Here is a 22,111-nt window from a genome sequence, read left to right on the forward strand (position 1 = left end):
GTCAGTTAAGTAACGGCCCAAAAAATCCACCAAAAAACAGCCTATGTCCAATTAATCCCATTGCGCGACGCTTCACCTTTCACACAGTAAACCACTACCTGAGCGCTGGTTATTTAACCCCGCAGTCAGTTAGGGTTTTTTCCTGTGCCTTCAGATCTAACGCCGCCGCCAGAAAAAACAAAACCTCAATTAGAGCTTGTCTTGCCTTCGCCCTTCCACCGTCCTGCGTAGTCGAAAATCTTCGATCCCGCCACCGTAGCCCCCGAGCGTTGTGCGAACAACTCGTGGCTGAAAGGATCCGAAATGGCGCCGAAGAAAACCGACCAGAAGGACTTGAAAGAAGCGCAAGCAGCAACCGGCGAATGGTCAATTAGTAAGTGTTCTCACCATAATCTAGCAAATTTGGTGTTGGGAGGTCTGCTTCAGGAGAGAGATCTCATCAATTGGCGCCTTCCTTTTCGCGATCCATTCCCCATGGAAAGCGTCGATGAGATCGTTTCTTTCTGCTCTTTTTCTGAACGGGGATTCGCCCTCCCCACTTGTTCATTCTTCCGTGGCCTTCTTTACTTCTATGGGATTGAGCTGCAACACCTCAATCCCAACTCGATCTGCCATATCTCCATTTTCATCCACTTTTGTGAAGCCTTCCTCGGAATTGAACCCCATTGGGCTCTTTTCCGCTATCTCTTCCGCGTGAAGCCCCAGCCCACCTCAAAAAATCCTTCTGTAATAGGGGGTGCTGGTATCCAGCTTAGGCAACATGCTAGTGACAAATACATATCTTACAAATTTCCTTCCAATGTCCCCGGGTGGAAACAGCAATGGTTCTACATTGCGAACCATGCCCCAACTCCCTGTGCGGTCCGGCAGGCCCCCTGTTCAGCGTGACGAATGGACATTGGAGCCCAATGAAGCCGAGATGGACCAAGTAAAAGGGCTGCTCGAGTTGATTGCCGCACACAGAGAGATGGGGGTAACCGGGGCATCTGTGATGTTATCATTCTTCAAACGCCGAATTCAACCCATCCAACAGCGCCATACCTTAGGTTTCGAGTACATGGGTACTGAAGACCCATCCCGTATGTGCGCAGAAAAGCTTGGGGACGATGCTGCACTTGTTCGCGTCAAGCGAATTCTGCTAGATGTAGATGCCGTCCCGTATGTTCCAGCGGGATTTACAGCCCAGAATCGACCACTATCGGTAAGTGTTCGACTTCTCGACTTCTCCCTCGATCTGAAGAGTTAATACTAACTGATTGTCTTAACACAGAATTCAACAGCATTGTATCGAAGTTACCCACCGCAACCTGATCTGCCCCGGCCTTACCACATGCTGCCCAGCGCTGCAGCTAAAGCACAGAAAGAAAATATTGCAGGCAGCGAGTCGGCCACGGGCAGCCAGGCAACTAGGGAGGGGGTGCAAGCAAACAACTCCTCCGGATCATCCGTGGAGTTATCTGACGACGCACCTCTAGTTCCCCGGCGGCGCCGGGAGATGCGGAAACGCAAAGTCAGCACTGCTGACCTTGCCGGGTAAGTATCTGTCAAACTATAAAGTGTCAAGTTGTTTCGCTAAATATTGATAACAACTCTGTTTTGCAGTCCGTCGTCTTCTTTGCCCAGCCCCCAGCGCCAGAGGGTAGCCGAAACGCCCCCCACCGGAAATGAGGCACCAGAAGCCAGACCCACAGAAGCCGATAGGGTGGACCCGGCACCATCCCATGCCGATGATGTAACGATTGCGGTGGCGGGCCCTACCTCGAGGCAACTCACGCCCTTGACTGAAACAGCCCTGCCACCATCAGTGGGGGCCGCGGCCATCGCCACGCCGGCGCTGCAAGCCTCATCGACTTGCACGCCTGCACCTCCGGCCACGAGTACAGTGGTGAAGAAACCCTTGAAGCTGGTGTGGAAGAAACCAACAATGATCCGATCCCGAGTGTAAGTGATGCTCTAGACCCTGCCCTTAGCCATGTGACGAAATCACAATAAAAGTGTTGTGCTGTTGTCTTAAGCAGGTCAACCGCTGCGGTGACGCCAGAACTTGAGTTGGCTCCACCAGCCTCCGAGCCTTCGCCCGGGCAAGCCAACGCGCCGGAGCCAGCAAGGAGGGCAGATGTGGTCATACTTGACTCGCCACCGCCCGAGCTCCGGCACGCAGAACTCGAAACTCCTGGCAATGAGCAAGTCGAGGCTGCCACTGTCGTACCCGTCGACGTTGCAGGTAAATGATCTCACTGCCTTCTGCCGCAATCGTTGCTATGTTTAAAAACCTGTCCTTCGCAGAGAGCCCACAGCCGCCAGCTTTGGAGGGTGCGGGTGCTTCCAGTGAAGCAACCGTGCTGCCAACCCCTGGAGGAGAGAACGCTGATACACTCCAAGAGATGCACCTCCCAGGGAACAATCTGAACCGCCTGCGCCGAATGATCAAGGCGATCGACACGTTTGCCCTGGTAAAACTTGTCTAAACCGCTGGTAACTGTAGGCTTAAGTTGGCTGTCTCTGACGCCCAGGAACATGTAGGACATGAACCAAAAAACTTCAATGAAGCTGGAAGAGTCAACCAGGTGTATCGACGAGCTGTTGCAGGAGCGAGCCGGCTTCGAGCAGACCATCATCGAGCTCCACGGCCGACTCAAGGAGCAGCGGAAAACCCATCAAGGTACGTTGATTTCGACTCTCGAAATCGTACCCGTAGTCGATAACTTCATGGTCTGAAACCTTCTTATCATCGCAGAACTTAAACAACTCTTAAGTTATAAAGAGGGATTGCTTACTGATTTGAAGAACATGCTGTATCGCCACGCAGATAAAGTCGAAGGTCTGCGGAAGGTGATGGCCGACACGGAGAAGCAATTCGCCGACTGTCTCCAGCAGATCAAGACTTTGGGCGAGGAGAAAGAGCAACGCCAGAAGGAACTTAATGACTTGAAGACGGCGGCTCAAGAACTTGTAGAGATGGTGGATCCTCAGGAAGACGGCGCTGAAGATGGGCCACCACTACTTGATCGACTTCGCGGGGCGCCACAAAAAATCCTCAATTTTGTCACTGAGGCAGCCACATCATACGTGGGTCATGCCCTAGGCCTTGTGAAGTCCTTCTGGCCAAAGGCTCGGCTAGAAGTACTCACGGAGGGTGCAGCTGCTGAGTGCACTGATGAAAACTTCCGCGAGTATTTGCTAGAGGTCCGGCCGGTGGCTAAAAAAATTGTGGGAGACATGGTCCAAGGTTGAACCGTTAGTGTACATGACTTTGTAATATAAGGAACTACCTTTGTTCTCTTGTAGCCTTGTATGAAGTTTTAGGAGCTCCGTCTGCTCTGTAGTGGGAACATGCTACCTCTGAGTGCAACGACTTAGAGAGTAGTCGATTTAGCCCTTCACGTGAGCTCATCGGGTGAGCTAGATAGGATTCAGCCGAAGGGATCCACTCGTGCCCGGAACGCGCGGTCTGTGGCGCGACGACTAGGATGCCCATGGCAAACAGTTGAAAACTACCCTGAGGTGTAACAACCGCAGAAGTAGCCAATCATGCGGACATGTCAAACAAGTTAGATAGAACCCGAGCCAGACGGGCCTAACCAGTTTGGAAAAAACATGATTATCATCGCGAAGACCCATGTGCCACTTAGCAAGTAGTCGATTTGTAGTGAGTTAGGGCGTGGCCAAAGCCTCCGCATTGTATTCAAGAATTTTACATTTCGAGTCATGTGGCACAAAGCCGCCATGTTGACCCAGAAAAGAAAAAACATGCCCTTGACGCATACAGGAATTGAAAACGAGTCTGCTTAGGGGTAGAACCGTCGCAGGTGCTGGATGTTCCAGGAATTAGGTACATCTTGACCATCGGGGTGTTGAAGTCGATAAGATCCTGGTCTTGTAACCTTCTTGACGATGAACGGTCCCTCCCATCTTGAGTTAAGCTTGTGCAAACCTGACTCATCCTGAACGCGACGAAGGACGAGGTCGCCAATGCTAAACGACCTTTCCTTAATGTTGCGATCATGATATCGCCAGATTCCCTGTAGGTAACGGGCTGACTGAACGAGAGCAGAGCAGCGAGCCTCTTCGACCAAATCCAACTCCAGCTGTCGTGCTTCGTCCGCCTCGCCTTCTTTATACATCTCGACTCTTGGGGATTTCCACATGATATCTGCTGGGAGAATCGCCTCGGAGCCGTAGACAAGAAAGAACGGGGTCTGCCCTGTGGCTTTTGAGGGTTGAGTCCTGAGCCCCCAGACGACATGTGGCAACTCGTGAATCCACTTCCCGTCCTTTTTGCTATTGGCATTGTAAAGTCTCTTCTTGAGGCCGTCAATGATCAAGCCATTTGCCCGCTCGACTTGCCCATTTGCCCTTGGGTGAGCCACCGAAACATATTTGACTTCGATGGATGAGTTTTCACAGAATTCCCAGAATTGGTTGGCCGTGAAATTTGAACCCAAATCAGTGATAATAGTGTTGGGGAAGCCGAAACGATGCAAGATGTCGGAGATGAAGTCGACCACCCTGTCTGGAGTAAGCTTGACGATCGGCTTGAACTCGATCCACTTGGTGAACTTATCGATAGCCACCAAAACATGAGTGAAACCTCCTGACGCCGTTGCGAAGGGCCCAATCATGTCGAGGCTCCAGCAAGCGAACGGCCAGGAAGGCGGTATAGTAATGAGGGTGTGGGCCGGGACATGAGTTTGCTTACCGAAGAACTGGCAGTTCTGACATCTTCGCACCAGATCTTCGGCGTCGGACACGGCGGTAGGCCACCAGAAACCGGCTCTGTATGCTTTGCCGACCAGTGACTTTGACGCGGTGTGGTTACCGCACACGCCCTCGTGTATCTCCCTCAATATGTCCAGACCGTCTTCTGTTGTGACGCACTTCATGAGTACTCCAGATCGCGCGCCGCGCCGATAGAGTTTGTCTTCGACTAGGGCAAACCCCTTGCTCCGTCGCATGAGGCGGGCAGCAGCAGCGCTCTTGGGGTCCATCCCTGCCGGTAATACGAGATCTCGGATGAAGTCGATGAAAGGTCTTCTCCAGTCCTCACCGACCAGCATAACCTCCCGTTCTGGCTGTACAGAGCCAGTGGCGGTGGAGACCTGCGGTGAAGGGCTGATGGACAGGTGCTGCAACTCCTGAACAAATACCCCTGCTGGGACTTGTGCTCAGGTTGATCCCAGCTTAGATAAGGCGTCGGCAGCGACATTGTGTTCCCGCAGCACATGATGAACTTCTAGGCCAGAAAATTTGTTTTCTAGCTTGCGTACTTCTTGTACATAGGCTTCCATGGTCTCCTTGTTGCAGTCCCACTCCTTATTGACTTGCTGAACGACCAAAAGTGAATCACCGTATACAAGTAGTCGCTTGATCCCTAGTGATATCGCCAAACGAAGCCCGTGAAGCAAGGCTTCATACTCGGCTTCATTGTTGGATACCTCCCAGAGAATTTGGAGGACGTACTTGAGTTGTTCGCCTCTTGGGGAAATGAATAAAACTCCAGTGCCGCCGCCATCGAGCTTGAGAGAACCATCGAAGTACATGGTCCAATGCTCTGGCTTGTCAACTGGATTTGGAACTTGATTTTCCCTCCACTCTGCCATGAAGTCGACTAGAGCTTGAGACTTGATTGCAGTGCGTGGCTTGAAGTTGATCGACAAAGCCCCCAGTTCCACTGCCCATTTTGAGATACGACCCGTGGCGTCTTGGTTGTGTAGGATATCCGCCAACGGGTGTTCTGTGATCACGGTGATCTGGTACTCTTCAAAATAGTGGCGTAATTTCCTTGAGGTGATCAGTATGCCGTAGAGAAGCTTTTGAACCGCCGGGTACCGCACCTTAGACTCCGAGAGTACTTCACTGACAAAGTACACGGGCCGCTGCACGCCAAAAGCATGGCCTTCCTCGGAGCGTTCGACAACAATAGCACTGCTAATGACATGGGTAGTTGCCGCAATGTAAAGTAAAAGGGTCTCACCCGGCAATGGTGCTGTGAGGATCGGGTGCGACTGTAGGTGTTGCTTGAGATCCTGCAGAGCCCGCTCGGCTTCCACTGTCCAGTGAAATTTGTCTTGGCGCTTTAAGAGTTTGAAAAAAGGTAGTCCTCTCTCCCCGAGCCGGGAGATGAATCTGTTGAGAGCTGCCATGCACCCTGTAAGTTTCTGCACATCTTTGACTGTGGAAGGTGCCTCCATATTAGTGATGGCGGTAATCTTTCTAGGGTTAGCCTCGATGCCCCGGTTACTGACTATGAACCCGAGCAATTTACCGGATGGAACGCCAAAAACGCATTTGGTCGGATTAAGCTTCCATCGGTACTTCCTTAGGCTGGCGAAAGTTTCCTCCAGATCCGCGATCAGGCCCTCGAGATTTCTGGTCTTTACGACCACGTCGTCCACGTAGGCCTCCACGTTCCGATGTAACTGATCAGCAAAGCACATCTGAATTGCCCGCTGATAGGTAACGCCAGCGTTCTTCAACCCGAAGGACATCGTCTTGTAGGCATAAGTCCCAAACGGGGTGATGAACACGGTCTTGATCTGGTCGTCTTCCTTGAGAGCAATCTGGTGGTACCCTGAATAACAATCAAGGAAACACAGCAGTACACAACCTGCGGTCGAATCGACTACCTGATCAATGCGAGGGAGCCCAAAGTGATCCTTCGGGCAATGCTTGTTGAGATCGGTATAATCGACACACATTCTCCATTCTTTATTCTTTTTTAATACAAGGACGGGATTAACTACCCACTTCGGATAGATTACTTCTTTAATGAATCCGGCCGCAAGGAGTTTGGCTATTTTCCTTTTGATAGCCTCCCGTTTATCAGGGGCAAAACGACGAAGACGTTGCTTCTTTGGTACAGCTTGTGGGTACACATTAAGACTATGCTCGATCAGCTCCTTGGGCACCCCTAGCATATCCGATGGTTTCCATGCGAATATGTCTCGGTTAGCCTGCAGGAAGCTGACGAGCGCGAGTTCCTATTTGTCGCCCAAGCCGGCGCCGATAATAGCTGTCTTGGAGGAGTCGCCTTCTTGGAGCTGGATCATCTTGAGAGCCACATCACCCATCGACTTGACGCCCGATTGGCTCGCCTTCTTGGTCGGGATGTCAAGCTCGTCTTGAGAGAGTTGCTGTGCGGCCGCGAGTACTTCTGCAGAAGCATCTGGCACGCGGGAAGTCGACGCATACTGGATGGCCTCTTGGTTGCAATCATAGGACTTCTTCAAGTCGCCTCGGAGCGTGAGCACGCCGCTGCGTCCTGGCATCTTGAGAAGTAAGTAGACATAGTGCGGCACCGCCATGAACTTGGTGAGCGCCGGCCTCCCCAGTATAGTATGGTAGGAAGATTCGAAGTTAGCCACCTCGAACTTGATGAACTCGGTTCGGTAATTCTCCCTCGTCCCGAAAGTGACTGGGAGAACAACTGTTCCAAGCGGGTGCGCGGCATTGCCAGGGACAATACCATAAAAAGGAGCCTTGCTCGGTGTAAGCTTGTTGGTCAGGTCTAGACCCATCCTCTTCAGTGTACTAGCGAAGATAAGATTAAGTCCGCTCCCACCATCGATAAGAACCCGAGTGAGCTTAACTTCTGCGACCACGGGATCCAGCACCAGTGGAAACTTCCCAGGCTCAGAAAAGCTGGTCCACTGGTCAGCACGGGAAAACGATATGGGGACCTCCGACCATCGGAGTGGTCGTGGTATCGCTGGCTCAATGGATAGAATTTCCCGTAGCAGCAACTTCTGTTCCCGCTTGGAGCAAAAATCTTCATCACCGCCAAAGATGACATTGACGGTCTTGGAGGCATCCTGGAACTTGGGTGTCTCAGATTTGTCTTCCTGTTCCTTGTCTTCGGGCTCTTTGCCCGTCGACTTGTTCTTCTTGTCGTTTCCAGGAGAGCCAAAGGTGCGCTTGAGCTGAAAGCAGTCGATCGCTGCATGTTTGGAGTTGACGCACCACGGGCACTTCTTCTGCAGGAGTTTTTCAAACTGCTCCTGCGTGGTCGACTTCTTGCCCCGCGAAGGACGTCCCACAGCCGCGACGAGATCGTCTGGCTTGCGCTTTCGGGAAGAACCCGAAAAGTCCCGCTGGCCTTTGTCAGCCCGGTTGTCGTTGTTGCGCTTCTGGTTGAGGTCGGTGCGTCTTGGAAACCTCTCACGCATCTTTTCTTCTTGTTCAGATCAGTCGTGCATCATGTCGCGTAGACCTGCAACCGTCTTCGGCCTATTACACCCAAAATCACGATATGTACCTGGGTCAGTGAGGCCGTTGTACAAGCAGTCGATAATGTCCTCTTCTGAGATGTTGGCGATGGTGGCCCGCACATCGAAGAAACGGCGGGTGTAGGATCGGAGGAGTTCATTGCGCTCTTGCTTGCACTGGGCGAGGTCGTGCCGGGTTCCTGCTCGGGATATCGCCCCCTGGAAGTTGTCGATGAAGACCTTCTTGAGGCCTTCCCAGGAGTCGATGGAGTCGTTGGGGAGGCTTTCCAGCCAAGTCAACGGTGCAGGCTCCAAAGTCATCGGAAAGTAGACGACTTTGGTAGTGTTGGAGCCGCCAGCCACCTCAATGGCAGTGGAGTAACAGCGGAGCCATTGTTGGGGGGCCTGCTTGCCGTCGTACTTGGTAATACCAATTGGCTTAAAACCCTCCGGGTACTTGTAGTTGTTGAATCTCGCAGTGAACGCAGGGAAACGATCGCTGCAGTCAGCATCATCTCGCTCGGCTACCTCGCGTTCCCATCGCCTCGAGTTGAGGACTGACCGGGCATCGCGCCCCTCATTGATCTTCTGGCGAAGGTCAGGTTGTTGACGTGGAGGGTTGGGCTGCCTCGGGTTGTTTGCCGGAGGTGGCTGCCGCCTCCAACCGGTGAGCTGGCTTCCACCCACGCCATCATTGTTGTTGCTGCATTGGGGTCGCGGACGATTACCTGTTGTTCGACTTGGGGCCTGGCTTCGGCTGTCTCCGACGTGCTCATCCCTAACAAGCGATGCCGGAGCCTGCTGGTCCAACTGGACCCATGCCCGTTGGGCGCAGATGAGTGCTTGTCGGACGTTGGGGTCGTTACTTCGCTCGAGTAGTGCTGTTACCCGAGCAATGTTGGCCACAGGGGTCCTGAAGCCATGTTCATCTGCCGCGGCGTATTCAGCGTCGAGTTCGCGCTGTGCAGAACGTATGCGCTCATTAGCTCGCCTTCTGCGAACCGCACGAGCTCTATTCCTTGCACATCGCGCGTCGCGCTCGGCGTCGTTCTCGTTCTCGGCTTCAGCGGTGTCTTCATCTTTTGATATGCCGTCAAGTGCGCCAATGGGGATGAGGGCATCATCGTCCCCTTCTTCCGCCATCAGGACTTGGCGAGTTGCGAGTTCTTCAGAGGGGGCTTCGACTAGCTCAGTCGAGCCCTCGGTTATGGTAGCCAACGCCCTGCCCTCCTGAAAAGGCAAAGACTCAAGGTGGGCTACCAAGCGGTCTTCATGTCCGAGTAGATCGGACAGATTCATCCCCCTCCAATGAACAATTCATCCTTCGGAGGTGGTGGTGATCATCAGCCCACAAGTGGCCAGGTGATCCTCAGCCCCCCGACATGCAGTGGCCTCGGAACCTCCAGCCTGGAGCAAAGAGTCCAGGTCCTTTTCCAACATGGAAAAAGGAACAGTAGAGACAGACTCTGCCTCGGTTTCCCTGGCAGAGTCAAAAAACGGCAACTCGTCGAGACTATCGACAAAGTCGTCGAGCCTTGAGGCAAGTGTTTTTAGCTTGAAGGTGTCATCGACGATGTGCCGACGGAAACCACCTACGCCGTTGGCAACGCAGACCCACGAGCCAAAAACAAAGGTTGTGCCCTCAGGGAGCACGGGACTGGGGAACTTGAAAAGAGCCATCGAGTTCTCCAGCGGATCTCTGACGCGCACCCCTACCTGGCGCGCCAGCTGTCGGGTTTTATCCGGCTACCCACCGAGCGGTATACCCAAGGTGGTAGGTTCTGGGTTGGGATGCGCCGAGATTAGGAACTCGAAGGTGCAGACAACACAAGATTTAGACAGGTTCAGGCCGCAATATGCGTAATGCCCTACGTCCTGTATGATGGTTTGTATTGCCTTGATGTTGATCTGGTGATCTTATGTTTTGAGGGGGGTCCCTACCCGCCCTTATATATCCGGGGGGACAGGGTTACATGAATCCTACTCCGATACTATCTTAGGAATCGTACTCAAGTACAACTCGGGTAGTTTCCTTCTATATCGACTAGTCCTACTCCGCATGCAGGTAGAATACAACATAAATAAGGTACTGGACACGTCCTATCCCCTTAGCCTAATACGGACTCCTTGATGTACGCAGCCCCGTGGCCCCGGGTCTGACACACTCCTCTGCATCCCAATGCAGGGGGGCACGAAGCAGCTATCGGATCATATTCTGGAGTGGGCTCTCGGGAAGATTCGGATTCAAAAGAAATAACAGAAGAGGCAGAGGAAGAGGAAGCCAATTCAACTTGACGGCTACTCCAACTGACGTTACAAGAGGAATCCTAGGCGCACGATCAAAAGTCAGCGGATCGGAAGGCTGGTCGGCCTCCAACTTGCATGCCACTGTTATCACCATAATCTGGACGGGCCGAAAGTGGGCCATGGAGCAAGATGGGCTTGGAAGATAACTATAATAGGCTTGCGAATTGGACCTTGTGCGGATGATTGGGGCCAGAAAGGCCGTGTAAATATAGATATAGGCAGTTAAGAGTCGTGTCATGTTTGGTTAGGGTTGGTTAAGAAAGATAAGTCTACGGACTATAAATATGTACTATGAATAAACAAGAAAGAAAAGCATTCATCAACAACTCTCGGTGCATCACCACCCCTGTTCTAGGGTTTTCTCGGGTATGTGCCGTGCGGCCCCGATCACGTTCTGCGTGATCGGGGCAGCATCACCTTTGCCCGTTCATTTTATGTGTTACTCGTTCTGAAGCCTTATAGATGGCGAGTAGCGCTGGTTATCTTGACACGCATAGAGTAACATTGTTTTCTTCGTTTTCCGATCATGCTTTATCTGTTGCTCATGAGTGTTTGGTGGTTATCGCGTCTGATCCTGGACGCGATGGTCACGTCTTGCTTTATCCTTATCAGTAGATCCAATCTGTTATGACTAGTTTCTATTTATTAGAGATTTAGCTCAATATGTGCATGATTAGGCCTTACAAACGAGTTGAAGGTTCCGGCAGTATGATTAGTATCAAATCGCGGATCGAAAAGAGATTGCTTCAGGAATTGGCTCTTCGGCTGGTTTTTGGATCTCTGTTTAGGTTGATATCGTTCTGATACTTTTGGGTATTTGTTAGGCTCAATCACGCGTAGGACGTTCCGATCGTGCAGTGAGGGCTTAGTTATCGTAGGTTGGATTAGATTGATATTTATGAAGCAAGATTTATTTTGTTGTCAAGTATATATATATATTGCCTGTTCCAAAGATCCGATCCGGTATTGATGCAATCGGCTCTTCATAGCCGATACCGGGGAGGAATGATGAGCCGATCACGGCTCGGACTAACCTTTACACGTGTCTGTGCATACAGGAATTTAATACATCACACCTTTCTGATCAGGTACAGGATCAGGTGGCACGCCTAGCGACTCCAGGCCAGTGTGTGCGCCGGATTACTGGGCCGTTGACCGAGGGACCGGGGCCCACCAGCAGTCCCGGAAGCCTCCCGGCTCCTCGTGTTGCTTGTCACTGCTCGCCGGCGGGTTTTGACCGACAACAGCCACGCGTCCTCCTTCAGATGACGGTTTCTTTAACCACCAAGTCTGCATCCATGACAAGCAACTCAGCGAGAACCGACCTTGGAGAGCTATAATACCTACCCCCTCCTTCATTTCATGACACGGAGAATTGGAGCAAGTCCAAACTGAAGCATAGCGCTGCCCATATCTCCTTAGAAAATAGGGAGAGAGGTGAGGTGAGAGTCCAAAGAGAAGCCGGAGTGTCGGCCCCTCTCCAACTTTATACCTCTGAGGAATGAAGCTTCGGTTCGAGTAAGTTTCTCCTCTTTCGTCGGTAATATTGCTTTCTCTCCTTTGCTTTGTTAGTACTCGAAACTTGCTCTCTCTAGTTGTGAGATCCTTTGTCGGTATAAGTAGCAAGTCCTACTTATTTGCGAGTGCTCTCTACCCTGATCACGGTAGGAGTAAGTGATTAGATAGTTTAGGCGTGGTGCCTAGGCTTGATAGTTGCCTTGGGTCGTGTTCCATCCCACGAAACAGTGTGGTAGGCGGTAGGTGGTGACAGCCCTGTTTGTCCCTCGTAGTCCACCACGTTTGAGTGTTTTCATAGCAGTAGTAGCAAGTTGCCGTGGACTCCCCTCTCACCCCTTTCTGAAGTTCTTCCTCTCCCAGCCGCCGAAGTAGCGAGAGTCAAGTATTCTTGATAGGAGAAGACGACGTTAGAACACCTCTACCTATCTTATCTGGACCTCTTCACTCCCATCATATCTCCTGGATAAATAAGAGTCACTAGTAGTACACTTATCATTCCTCATGGATTCATTAACCTGAAATACTCCTGGTGAAAGCTACATCGGCATCTATACATTTGCGGATTTATTCTATTAGGCTAAAAACCACCAACAAGAAGTAATGGGGAGACGCCAGTTGGAAGCTCTTAGTCGGTGGAGCTGCCCTTGGTTCGCCGAACGACTTGGTTCAGCTGAACCAGGCTAGGCTCCCACCGACCTCAGCGTTTGCTGAGTGGCTGGTAGGTGGGACCCCACGTCAGAGGTGCATAGCTTGGCGCTGTCCTAAGACGGTTGCATGTCCTGATGGGCCCTTTGATCCATGTGAGGCTGAACGGTGCGTTTTGATTGGTCGATGCTTTTTGCCTTGGATTCAAGGGTGTATTTTTGCCTCCAGTTTCTGCTCAAATTCCTGCATAACATTTATTTCCAAGAGATATGTGGAAATGATATTATTCTAGATAAATATGCGTTTATGAAATGCCAGTTTTTTTAAATTTTTGATCAAGTTGACGGTCGAAATTGGTCAGTAACGAACGTCAACGGTCTCCATCCCAACGACCTGCGTCTACAAGTGTTAACAGAGCATGCCTCCGAAACCAATGTAGACACAGGTACTAGCTATGTATGCATGCATCAACAAATCTTTTTTAATTAAATTATTTTACATGTGTTTTCAGTTATCATCTTTGCTAATTTAGTTTTTCCACGTTTATTTTATTAAATAAAGTTATGTGCAGGTCACCATAAACCTTTAGATGCAAAATTGATCTCACAAGCAGCCGTTCTATCGACTAATTAATTGAATTGCAGATCTGCAATGTCCTTTCACTTATATGGTTTTTTTTCATTCGATACATTTACAACAATTAATGATACTCAGCTGTTTGTTGATTGTAAAATTGATCATGCAATCAACTGGATATTAACTGGTTAATTGATTTGCACGATGTCCTTGTATTTTTTCATTTGTTATTGTATTTACGGTGACCTATATATGAGTGATGTTTGTGGTTGTTTATCTTTTTTAGAATTAATAATTCGTTCACTATTATTAAGGTTCAGAACGATCGATTCAAATATTGTTTGGTCCAATTAAATACAAAATTTCTACTTAATTGGTGAAAACTATAAATATAATATTTTTGCTTATTATATTTTTGAAACACGTGGCATGTATATCTCGAGTTGTTTGGTTTCTTTCTCCCCACGGCCTGCATCGCATCAGAGAGCCAGCCAGGCTGCCCCGGGCCAGGCCCCGGCCATGCAACATGCCGTTGTTTATTTGCCTACGTTTGTAGCGCATGGATACGTAGAAAAGCTGTTTGGTTGCAGTGTTTAGTAGCTCGCGCACACCGGGGCAAGAAGCAGCGGCCGCGGAACACGCACCGCGCGAGCCTGGCCCCAGGAAAATGAGTCTCATTTTCGTTTCCCAGGAGCCTAGCCGGGTGCGTGTGCTTGCACCTCGGGAGCCTGGTGCCAGTGATGGTGCAGGCATCCAAACAAACAGTTCTAAGGTGCATCACGGGAGCCCCGTCCAAAAGCGGGCAACCAAACACGCTATAAATATCTGTAATATACTCAACATTTTTATATACTAGATCCAATATTTTTTTCAAACTTAGTCCAACAAATCGATAGACTGGATCAACATATTTTAGGAATGTGTTGATGTAGTCAACATGTTGAAATAGTATATTCTAAATGTTGATTTCTTTAAAAATATATATATTTAAATATAAATATATACATATTTTTGTTGCATTAATTCCAAATAACACGGTAGTTTAAACGGATTTTAAAATAGATTAATGGTTTAAGAGAAAATCGTATTTCAAGTTTGAAGCTCAAATGAGATCCCATCCGCAAGCTCCAATCTGGTGTTGACACCTGTCCGTCACCTGTCCACCCACGCGTCCACGTGCCCACAAACTAGCTCAGTACCGATAATCTCCACCGTTGCATGATGGAAGATATAAAAGAAAAAAATTTCCGGAAGTTGTATTAGGATTTCCGGGCGTTAGCGGCCAAGAAGAAGAGGCTGGGCTGAATCATGAGCTGATTGGGCCGAAGATTTTATTCCTTTGCTGCTGGCGTTGGCCATCTTCACGCAGGGGAAGTAGTGAGCTACGGCGCTACGCCATGGGCTGCTAGCAAGCAAGCAGGTCGTGCGATTTCTGGGTGCCGTTTGTTCCGTCGAACCTATCTGGCTTCCGGTAGTTTTTTTTTATATGGCTACCAGTGTTTAAGATTTGTACGCAAGTACGTGGTCCGTCCGATTTGATGTCCAGCCTTCCTCTTTCTCCTGCCGTCCGCTGCCGTCTGTGCTCCGTCTGCCGCCGCTGCTCCCTCCTCCTCTGTGCACACGCGCCGCTCACGGCCCCGCGCGTGTGCCGCTGGTCCGCCCGCCACCGCCGCTGCACCCCCACGGCCCTCGCGCGCCGCCGTCGCCACTCCTCACGGCCCCGCGCACGCCGTCCACCGCTCCAGCCCCGGCAGCTGCTCCCCGCGCCCCGCTGCCGTCGCCGGAGAAGAAGAGGAGGAAGAATCTATTTTAAAGAAAATGTTGATCTAGATTTTGGAAAATGTTGAATTTACTTTTTGAAATGCTGAAACAGGTTGTGAAAAATGTTGATATTTGTTTTAAAATGTTGATTTGTGTTTCTAAAAAAATGTTGAATCTGCTATTTTCAAATGTTGATCTATATTTTTAAAAATATTGAATCTAATCTTTTAAAATATTAGATTTAGATCTTTAACTTGGGGCCTAATCTGTAATTTAGGCCGAATGGGTGTTAAAGCTATATTGCTTAACGAGCTTCCACAAGCTAGCAGAGCTATAGGAGCCCCCGTTTGTTCGCGAGTCGCTGCCGCGGCCGCACTATCGTGCCACGAGACCTTTCTGAGCGGCGCACGGCCACGAACTACGAACGCCTCGTGACGAGGACGACTTTTTTTCGGTTGAGGCAAACTTGTCGCCCCGTCGCTTTATGAGCAGTCGATGTTTGTTAGAGAACTTCTAGTAGTGGAGAACGCGGCCGCTAAAAAAGCTTAAACCTGACACGTGCACTAGGAGAGATGCATGTATGTAAAGAGAACAAATCATTATCGGTCCAAAGTAGTGGTACAAAGGGGACGACGTCGCAGAGATGGCCATCGGGCGGCGTCGGATCACAGATGGTGACCGGAGCGGACTCGATGGAAGCTCTTTTTCGGAACGCGCCGGCGTGTACAGGGAAGTTTCAACAGAAATGCATCGCTGCTAAACTTCCGGGAACATTTCCAAGTAGATTTGATCGTGAAAATCCGAATTTTGCCCCAAAATTGTGAGGAGCACAACAGCGTCCGATCTGGAAAATGGTGGGATCTTTTTGGCGACGTCCGCTCCGGGCAACGTAGAAAGACCCTGCGTCTCGCGAGCTGACGATCGGAAAGAATTGACGACGGCAGCACTGCGTGCCCATCGGCAGAAGTACAGGTCAAGATGGGAATGGGCCGGTCCGGACTGATCTTGAACCTGGCCCTATGTCCTTGGACCAATTTCAGGAGCCACGTATCGACCCAATATAGACCTTAGCTGCGGTCTTGATGGCCTAATAGGCAGCACGGGTCGGTCCTGGTCAACATTTACATTATACTTATGCAATCACCTGATACATAAGATGCAAGATGTAAACACTCAGACAAGCATAATTACATATAATGAATATAAAGAGTTTAACTTCCATGTCCATTAGCAATTAATAATCAGAAGTTTATTTCTGCCATTACAATTCATCATCAATGATTGGATATTTTTTCGCCATCAGTTGCCGATTCATCTCTACCATTACACATAACTCATCTTTTTGCTAGTGATTACTCATAAATAACATTTAACTTTTCAGTTTTCACCACATTTTGCTTCATCACCTATTGGATGTTACTGGATCAAACACTTCTCACAACCATCATGAACCTTACTGTCCCTCTGCGGCCTCATCACCTGTGTTTAGGGAAATTGAATTGGTGAATTTCAGTGCATATGTATATATTCAGATGCAACAATAAAAAATAGAACAAGGGACGGCAGGAATACACCACAAAAGAAAAAAATAGTCTGATCATAATTAACTAGAATATCTCTATCAAGTAGTAGTATATCTCTTCCCCTTAAAAAGAAGTAGTATATCTCCAAGTTCTACTCCTAGCTGGTATTTTGATGTCAACAAAAATACTCCACTACCATCCAGTAGATGTGATATGGTCCATAGCATTCAGCGGAACAATTTTGCAGCTTTTTATTATATTGGCAAGGCAGCCATTAGCAGGGCAGCCATCATGTTCTGCGTCGGCTGATTACTGCTATATGCAGGTTAGATCACAATCACTGGTCACCATGTGTTAACAGAAGTAACATATGCTACAATAATTTCCATACTGCTACGTGTCTATTTGAGGTTAGACATATATTCTTAACAGAAATGAGATGCAAAAAGTAGTAGGAAAAAAGTACCTTCCAAAACTGAGATAATTTCATGAACCGAATCCATGCGGCGCTAAGTATGAGCTGCACAAAACAAGAGCAAATTTTATGACTTTGTGAAATTGAAGCGTTAGTGAGAAGTACAATTAACATGTCTCTCGATTTTACCGTTTTCCTTCATCCAGTCTTGCAGGCACACTAGAGCTTCAACGGTTTCTAGGGTCATTCGAGTTCGAAAATCTTATAGTTTCTGCAAATCATCTTAAATCTTAGGTTTAAACTGGACACAAACCTTCTAAAGCCATCATATTCCACAAGTGAGAAAGGCAACTCGTGCAACACAATCATCCTCATGAGCTCTTTGCATGACACTGTCTGATTAAATGTCCAAGGCTCTAATGCAACTCCATCTAGGGTCATGATAGAGGCATTTAACTGACCAACAACTCTAAGAACCTTCTTCCTTTCATTGCACCTTTTCGAGTGATGATGAGAAAAGGGCATAAGGAGTTAATGTGATAGCTACCAGATAAAAGCTCTACAAAGCTAAAAAAAATTAAAGTGAAAAATGCTCACCACTGCATAAGCTCTACAAAAGTGTCAGACCCGGGACTACGGGACTGTGTACATAACATAGTTCATATAGGAATAGGGGATAGGACATATCCTATACCTTAATTGTGTTGTACTCTACTCGCATGTGATTCGAGCAAGCATGACGTGGTTGAGATGTTGCTCTACATCTTGTTGGTTCACGCAGGGGATGGCACGGGCGGAAGACTCGTGCGATGGCGCGGCAGCCTCCGTGCCGCGTGTCAGATCCGGAACTACAGGACTGTGTACATAACGTAGTTCATACAGGAATAGGGGATAGAACATGTCTTATACCTTATCTGTGTTGTACTCTACTCGCATGCGAAGTAAAACTAGTCGATACAGAAGGAAGCTACTCGAGTTGTACTCGAGTAAGATTCCTAAGCTAGTGTCGGACTAGAATTCATGTAACCCTGTCCTCCCGGATATATAAGGGCGGGCAGGGACCCCCTCAAAACACATCAACACCCAAGACAATACAAACCACCAAACAGGACGTAGGGTATTACGCACATCGCGGCCCAAACCTGTCTAAACCTCGTGTTGCTTGCACCTTCGAGTTCCTGATCTCGGCGACACCGTACCTAAAACTCACCACCTCGGGTATATCCCTCGGTGGGCAGGCGGTAAAACACCGATAGCTGGCACTCCATGGAGGGGTGCGCATCGAAGATCCACCGGCGAACTCGATAGCATCATTCAAGTTCACCAGTGCCGTGCTCCCCGAGGGCACGACGCTCGTTTTCGGCTCATGGGTCTGCGTCGAAGACGGCGCGGGCGATTTCCGTCGATTCACCATCGACTTCATGAAGCCGAAAACTCTCGCAGCAAGTTTTTACAGCAAGCTCGACGAGTTTGTTGACAATCTCGACGACTTGTTGACCCATGGCTCCGCCAGGAAGATCGAGTAGGAGTCTGTTTTCAATACGACTCCACCCCGTGCTGCAACGACCATGCTTGGATCGGACTCGCTCCAATCTGAGAACTTGCGTAGCTGATCACGACTCGGTCCACGCAATTCGGCCACTGAACCTCAGGAGGCCAACAATTCCGAGTCCCTCTCCACTTTGGAAAAGGACTTGGACTTTTTACTTCAAATCGGGAAACCCAAAGCCACGGCACGTCAGGGGACTGCGGGTCACCTTCGTGACGATGGTCTGATGATCACCTCCACCCCAGAAGGTCGTTTCGTGCATTGGAAGGGCATGAAACTCTTCGATCTACTCGAAGATGAAGACCGGCTCGTGGCACACCTTGAGCCCTTGCCTTTTCAGGAGGGCAAGCCATTAGCCACCATGGAAGAAGAATCGACCGAGCTAGTCGAAGCGAGCTCCGATGAACTCATATCACGCCAAGTGTTGATGGTAGAAGAAGGGGAGGACGATGGCCTCTCACCCAACGAAACACTTGACATGATATCCAAAGACGAGGCCACAACCAACACCGGCGACGAAAGCGACACCAAGCGTGAGGCAAGAAGGTCCAGGAACAGAGCCCGCGTAGCCCGGTGAAGGAGGGTCAACGAGCGCATACGATCTATGCATCGTGAACTGGACGCCGAATTCACCGTCGTGAGTGAGCGGGGCTTCAAAACACCCGTGGCTAACATCGCCAGGGTAACCGCCATACTCGAACGCAGCAACGATCCAGACCTGCGCCAAGCACTTCGCTACGCGCAGAGAGCATGGATCCAGCTCGATCGACAAAACCCGGCGTCAGCCATCGGAGAAGAACACACGGGCGAAAGCCGCAGCCAAGCTAACAGTTGACCGGCAGGCTGCCGTCCTCGACATCAACGAAGCAATAACAACGACAACGCTCGTGGAAGTCAGGCCACTGGCGGGAGGCAGTAGCCACCTCCAGGAGGCAACCCGCGACAACCTAATCATCCCAACCATCGGAATCCTCAAGACTTACCCATTAAAGACTTGCGCCTAAAAATCAATGAAGTACGCGATGCGCGATCCATAATTGATTCCAGACGCAGAGAGCGTGAAGTAGCCGATCCTGAATGTACCGACTGCAGTGATCGCTTTTCAGCGTTCACAGCACGGTTCAATAGTTACAAGTACCCTGAGGGCTTCAAGCCAATTGGGATCACCAAGTACGACGGCAAACAAGCTCCTCAGCAATGGCTACGATGTTACTCTACCGCCATAGAAGTTGCAGGAGGTTCCAACACTACCAAGGTCGTCTACTTCCCGATGGCTTTGGACCTTGCACCACTCACATGGCTGGAGAGCCTCAGCAACAATTCGATCGACTCCTGGGAGGGGCTCAAGAAAGTCTTCATCGACAACTTCCAGGGGGTGATCACCCACGCAAGCATCTATAAAGACTTTAGGCGGAACAGATCAAAAACTGTTGCAGGACTTCGTGACATGATGCACGATTGGTCCGAGCAAGTGGAGAAGATACGTGAATAGTTCCCGAGGCGCAACGACAACAACCCGAGGCGCACAAATGACAACCGTACCGACAAGAGCCAGCGGAACTACTCGGGTTCATCCTGAAAGCGCAAGCCAGACGACCTCGTCGCGGCTGTGGATCATCCTCCGCGAGGCAAGAAGACAACGACGCAGGAGCAATTCGAAAAGCTCTTGCAGAAGAAATGCCCATGGTATCCAGGTGCCAATCATGCGGCAATCAATTGCTACAACCTCCGGAGGACATTCAGCAATTCCAGCAATGACAAGAAGAATAAGTCAACGAATAAAGAGCCCGAAGAGGACGACCAAGGGGACAAATCGCGTAATGCGAAGTTCCAAGATGCCTCGAAAACCATCAACGTCATCTTCGGAAGTGATGAAGAGTTCAGTTATAGGAGGGAACAGAAACTACTACTCCGAGAAATCATGTCCGTCGAGCCGGCGGTACCACGACCACTCCGATGGTCGGAGATCTCCATCTCGTTCTCACGAGACGACCAATGGACCAGCTTCTCGGAGCCCGGCAAATTCCCTCTGGTCCTAGATCCGGTGGTGGCAGAGGTCAAGCTCACCAGAGTACTCATCGATGGCGGAAGCAGTCTCAACCTCATCTTCGCTAGCACGTTGCGAAAGATGGGCTTAGACTTAACGGACATGCTCATCCCAAGCAAGTCTCCCTTCTACGGCATTATCCTAGGCAACGCAGCGCATCCACTTGGCACGGTGGTCCTTCCAGTCATCTTCGGCACGAGGGAGAACTACCATACCGAGTTCATCAAATTCGAAGTTGCCAACTTCGAATCTTCATGTCATGCCATGCTGGGTAGGCCGGCACTGGTCAAATTCATGGCAGTGCCGCACTATGTTTATCTACTTCTCAAGATGCCAGGACGAAGTGGGGTACTCACTCTCTGAAGCGACTTGAAGAAGTTGTATGACTGCAACCAGGAGGCCATCGAGTACGCTTCGACTACGCGTGTGCCAGATGCTTCAGAAGAAGTACTCGCGGTCGCGCAACAACTCTCCCAAGCCGTGCTAAAAATCCCAACAAGAAAGGCAAGCCAATCGAGCATCCAGTCGACCGGCGACGTGGCCCTCAAGACGATCCAGCTCCAGGAGGGTGACTCATATAAGACCGCTGTCATCGGTGCAGGCTTAGGTGAGAAATAGAAAATTGCGCTCGTCAGTTTCCTTCGGACTAACCGAAACATATTCGCGTGGAAACCAGCGGATATGCCAGGGGTGCCCAAGGAACTAATCGAGCATAGCCTAAATGTACACGCACAAGCTGTGCCTAAAAAGCAACGCCTTCGCAGGTTTGCTCAAGACAAACGAGAAGTAATGAAAAGGGAAATAGCTAAACTCCTCTACAATTGAAGGAGACAACACTGATGATTGTGAAGCCCTTATCCTTAGTTTATCATGCATGAACAATAAGCCGGCCCTTCTTTCTCTTCCATGTTTTTGAACTATTAGAATGATTAATAGATGGCATACAGCTTATTAGCTGGGTACAGAACAGATGAATGGTAAATTAAGAGAATTATTATAGAAATATGCATTATCAACAATACAATCTCTTAGATACATAATAATAGCACAAGCAAAGCAATACAATCTCTTAGATACATAATAATAGCACAAGCAAGGCAGCTGATGAACCAGAATCAGAGCTGCTGCTGCTAGTCAGTATTCAGTAATCAGATGTAAGACTGGCGTTGATGAAACCCGTAGGCACACAATTCCAGAGCATTCAAGAACAATAGTATATAGTACTAGCAATACTCAGCACAAAGTCACAGCCAACAAATCACTTAAAATCAATCGCAGAATCCACCACAATATTAATACGAATCAAATCAGGAGGTATGCAATGCTACAGAGCTATCTTTTTTTTAGATAATGTGGCAGAGCTGTCTTGGTTAATGGATAAGATGGTTCTATCAGAGCTCAATATGTTGCAATTCTAGAGAACAAGCATCATAGTCAAAGCAGAGCTAGTCCCTAATGCATCTTGCATCTGCAAGAGACTAGTAACATGATGCAAATTACCATCTAACAGCGTTCAAATTAAGGAATAAGCAGCAGTAACCATCGTGAACATGTTGAGCCGGAGAT

The 22,111-nt window shown here is 49.5% G+C and overlaps 1 long non-coding RNA gene across 1 annotated transcript; it reads right to left on the reverse strand.

Moving 5' to 3' along the window:
* Positions 1–16,212: 16,212 nt before the first annotated feature.
* LOC112890958 lies at positions 16,213–17,862 on the reverse strand. Its single transcript, XR_003228367.1, has 3 exons — positions 17,139–17,862; positions 17,001–17,054; positions 16,213–16,490 (listed from the first exon to the last, which is right to left on the reverse strand). It is a non-coding gene; the product is annotated as an uncharacterized LOC112890958 (long non-coding RNA).
* Between the last annotated feature and the right edge of the window lie 4,249 nt (positions 17,863–22,111).

This window comes from Panicum hallii, chromosome 4, assembly GCF_002211085.1.
Source record: "Panicum hallii strain FIL2 chromosome 4, PHallii_v3.1, whole genome shotgun sequence".
NCBI lineage: Eukaryota > Viridiplantae > Streptophyta > Magnoliopsida > Poales > Poaceae > Panicum > Panicum hallii.